This window comes from Oryzias melastigma, linkage group LG19 (assembly GCF_002922805.2).
Source record: "Oryzias melastigma strain HK-1 linkage group LG19, ASM292280v2, whole genome shotgun sequence".
NCBI lineage: Eukaryota > Metazoa > Chordata > Actinopteri > Beloniformes > Adrianichthyidae > Oryzias > Oryzias melastigma.
In genome coordinates, this window is record NC_050530.1 from 24,823,156 (window position 1) to 24,828,326 (window position 5,171).

Here is a 5,171-nt window from a genome sequence, read left to right on the forward strand (position 1 = left end):
GGATCGGGCCCAAAAAAACCTGATCGGGACATCTCTACTACCTACCCACCTACCTACCTACCTGTCTATCTATCAATGACAGACATGAAGTCTTGTCCACCTTTGTCATGGAAGGAAAATATTTCCAGGTTAGAAGATAATTCGAACGTCGTGGTTGAACAACAGCAGAGATGATTGTTTAAGAGGCTGAATGAGGAAGTGAAATCTCAACATGATTCTATTCAGGAAATAGAAAAGTAGAAATAAATCTGGTGATTGAGGAGAACCGAGGATCCATCAGAACCAGGAATGCTACTGTAACGGTAAAATAAAACATTAGAAATTAAACGGGACATGGTAAAGAGAGTTTTTGTTTTTTCATTCAGCTGTCAATCAAAAGACCACACCCACAACATGGCCACCCATTTCCTGTAAACTACTCCAATTGAATCTCCGATGATGTTGTTCTTCGGTTCAGTTCTGTTCTTTGTTCTGGTTGGTTCATCTGTTTCCAGAACATCAGGTGAGATAAAGATAGACCAGAAACGTTGGAAAATATCTGGAATGTCGCGGTTAAGCCGTATCGTTGACAATAGTTTAAGGTCTGAAATGAGGAAGTAAGCGCTCGTGATGATTCCGTTCATAAAATAGAAAAATAGAAATGAATCTAATAATGGAGGAGAAACGAGGATCCATCAGAACCAGAAACGTTACTGTAATCTTAAAATAGAACATTAGAAATTGAAAACATTAAAGGTTTGTTACATTCAGCTGCCACCACGCCCATAAAATGGCGGCACTGCATTTTCTTTTAGCCACGCAGTTGAATGTGGATCCTCGGTTCTTTTGTGTTCTTGGTTCTGGTTGGTTCATCCGTTTCCAGAACATCAGGTGAGATAAAGATAAACCAGAAACATTGGTAAATATTTGGAACGTCACGGTTTAACACCAGCAGAGATGATGATTGTTTTGAGGCTGAGTGAGGAAGCTAAATCCGAATAAACTGACGAGCCTGCAGACTGAACTGGATCCAGTGTCTACATTTATAAATACAAAAGAAATGAAACATAATTTCCTTCAGATTCTTTTCCAGAAAAATCAAAAATACCCAACAGTTTTATTGCTTATTTACTTTCTGACACAATAATAACTGATCTTTATTCCGTTTAGATGTGCAGCAGCTGGAAAACCCTTTCTAATGTAACTTTTTCTTAAGTACAGTTATTTGGTCTGTTAAAGCTTTTGCCCCCCCACTGGGGGTGCAGGTGGTTGACTGGAGCGTGGGGGCCGTCTCCGTTGTGGGGCCCTGGTTCGTTCCTGGGGTTGGGGTGGGAGGATCCTCACAACTCCTGGGTGGTGGTGAACTGCAGGTTTACTGTGTACATGTTGACCTGTCTGAGTGTGGACAGGCCCCGCCCCTTTTTTAACTGACATTTACACCTGACAGCAATGACGATANACTCTGTGGTAAACGTGTGTTCAGCCCCACAGATGTCCACAATATGAACAAACTTTGCAGAAAACAAAGACTTGAAACTAACTTTTTAACTGTTTTGAACAAATTAAACAATTCAGGCCACCAATGTAAAAATATTTTAACATTTAAGTTTATTTCGTTTAATACAGTACAAAAAGAAAACACATGTCATCTGTTTGCCAGATAGTTTCTCTACATGATCATTTCCCAGCAGGACATGACTTCACACTTTATGAATTAATATTTGATTTGACTGACAGGAGCCTGATTGATTCAAAAAGCAATCCCATGTTTCACCAGAAGGTGGCAGTATAGCTGCAGTCACACATTTTGAATTTTCAGGGCTTGATTCCAATTTTAACATCCTTTATTTCCACTATTAATCCTTAATAATTTGCAGTTTGTTATTATATTCTTTATGTTTCCTTTAAATTGACTTTTTGACATAAAATTGTAATGCGAGCCAGACTCCAACTGTTTCCAGTGTCACTGATGTACTCACATGCACGTCCTCAAACATGCTGACTCACTCCTGAAGACTGGTGTTTGTATCTTACAGCTGCACCTCCACTTTACTGCATTCAATTCAGCGTTAAAGCAGCAGCAGAGACATCAGTCCAATGACAGGCCTCACTCTCTCTCCCTCTCCCTCTCTCTNATTTCTACAAGCATTTCTGGAGTCTCCTGGGCCCAGATCTTCATGCAGTGTTCCAGGATTGTATCAATAGTGCCGTCTTACCTCACTCCTGGCGTCATGCGGTCTTGACCCTGCTGCCGAAAAAAGGAGATCTGACTTTAATTGAGAACTGGCGACCTTTGTCCCTCCTTTGCACGGACTACAAGTTACTTGCAAAGGTCCTCTCCAACAGACTTAAAAATGTATTGCAAACAATTGTACACGAAGATCAGTCTTATTGCGTGTTGGGGCGGAATATAATGGACAATATTTTTCTGGTGCGGGATGTCTTTGACCTTTGTACTCAATGCGACGTGGATGTAGGTATGATTTCTTTAGACCAAGAAAAGGCTTTTGACCGAGTAGATCATAATTATTTATTTGCCACTCTAAGAGGTTTTGGGTTTGGGGATTTTTTTATTGCGTTGCTCAAACTTCTATACAAAGATGCATTTTGTTTGATTAAGATAGGTGGAGGGCTTAGTTCTCCTGTTGGAGTTCAGAGGGGTATCAGACAAGGGTGTCCACTTTCTGGCCTCCTATACACACTGGCAATTGAACCCCTCCTGCACAGACTACGCTCAAATTTGGCAGGGTTAACGCTTCCGGGTCCAGCTTATGGACACGCTATTGTAACGTCGGCCTACGCTGATGATGTCACAATTTTTGTTAGTTCTCAAAGAGATGTTTCCCAACTATGTCACTGTTTGGAATTGTTCCAGAAAGCCTCATCGGCCAAGGTTAACTGGGATAAATGTACCGCTCTTCGGGTGGGTCAGTGGGTGGACCAACCCCCCCCACGTTTACCAGGGAACCTGGGTTGGGAAACAGAAGGGATGAAAGTTTTGGGCATTTATCTGGGCACAGAAAATTATTGTAAAAAGAATTGGGAGGGTGTTAAGGAAAGAGTGTGCGCCAGACTATCCAAATGGAAGTATCTGCTACCTCAGCTTTCCTTCCGGGGGCACACTCTCGTTGTCAATAATTTGGTTGCCTCGACACTTTGGCACAGGCTCATGGCACTCCCCCCGCCTCCGGGGTTGATCATCTCCATCCAGAAAGCAGTCGTGGATTTCTTCTGGTCCGGTCACCACTGGCTGAAAGCTGCTGTTCTCTACCTGCCAGTCGGTGAAGGAGGTCAAGGCTTGATTGACATCGCCTCACGTGTGTCCGCCTTCAGACTGAGGACAGCACAGAGACTTCTGTACGGTCCCCGCCTGCCCTGGGTTGACACAGCCTGTGCTTTGCTAAGGAGGGCTGGACGCTGTGGCTATGACAGACATTTGTTCCTGCTTCAGCACCAGTACATGGATGTAACCGGACTGTCGCCATTCTATCAGTCTGTACTACGAGCGTGGCGGGTCTTGGTCTGCAGCAGAGGAACTGCTTCAGCTCCAGGCTTGTGGCTGTTCGAGGAGCCTCTGCTGGGTAGTAGCCTTATCTCCTCACAGATTCTGACGTCTGCTACTGTCAAAAACTCAAAGGGTTCTTCTTGGTTTTTTTTTGTTCGGCTCTTTTAAAAAACACGCTGTGTAAGAATGACAAAACTCTGTTCGTAAAAAAATGCAAGTATTTATTTTTTAAAAAAAAATCTATTTTCTTAAAAAAAGATAAATATGATAAAACTAGTTATAAAAAAATATTAAAAATAAAAGATTGTCCACTTGAGTCCGTTCGTGCAATCGGAAACTTGATCCGCCTTGAGGGGAATCCCAGTCCGCATACGCAAAGGGGGCGTGGTCCACTTGCTGTGTGGAGATGGGGAAACGCGCCCGCTGCCAGCTGCAAGCACAAACAAGACGCTCAGCTACAGCCTGTCCACCGATCTCTCGGACCCACACGCACACTACAAGGGGGAGGGCCGACGTCCCTTTTACTCATCTGTCAGAAGGCTTTTAACAGCTTGCTGGTCGCCCCNACTTGACAGCAGTTTAGCGAGAGCGTGCTGGCTTGACACCAGTAAGGGGGCGTGGTCCACTCGCTGTTTGGAGATGGGGAAACGCGCCCGCTGCCAGCTGCAAACACAAACAACAAGACGCTCAGCTGCAGCCTGTCCACCGATCTCTCGGACCCACACGCACACTACAAGGGGGAGGGCCGACGTTCCTTTTACTCATCTGTCAGAAGGCTTTTAACAGCTTGCTGGTCGCCCCGGCGCTCCTCGACACCGTCACCGCTTTCCGATCCAGCTCCCTGCTGCGCGCTCGGCCTCTGCAGTCTGCGTCCTCCGCTGCTCCCCTCGTTTTCGGCGTGGCGTACTTCTCTTTTATGTTTCTCCTGCCGATCACCTGTCCATGCGTTCGTTCCCCCTTGTTTTGCAGTCTCTTATGTTTCCTCCGCTTCCCGTGTCCAGTGCAGGGCGCTCTTAAATAATGTCAAAAGGGGTGGCGCCCAATAACTCGCAGCTGTGCGCAATCAGTCTGTCAAGTCAATAAACATTACTACAGAAACACATCAAATTTAGATCACTGCAAACATGCACAAGAAGCAAACCTTCACACAAGACATGCACAATGAGCAAAGCATGCACAATAAACAGAATTTAAAGCACACAACAGAGTCACTTGACATAATCTCACAGTTCTTGAAGTCTTTCATGCTTTTGATCAGTGCCTTGAGCTGGTGCGGGCCATGAAAAGGACTTTATAAATAAAGATTTGATTTGATTTGATTTCCAGAGGCTTAGCCAGGTCCAGTCGACCGAGTGGTTTGACAAAGATCCTGGAGTTCAGAACCCAAGTACTTTGGATCTGTCATCTCCTCCGTATTAAATAAAATTTTTAGGAACTTTACAAAATAATGTATTTAGAAACACTGCAACTTTTGTTGCAACTTTTCCCAAAAGCTGCTGCAACATCAGGCGTTTTAGACCACAACAATCATAAATATCAGCCACAAAATCCTGGAGGGTCTGAGTAAATATAACCACAGATTTTAGAACAAAGTAACTGTAAATATGTTTACATGATATTTTTGTTAATTCTTCTGACAGTGATGTTATCAGGGATTGACTTGGTTGTGTAACATTCTAGCTGTGAC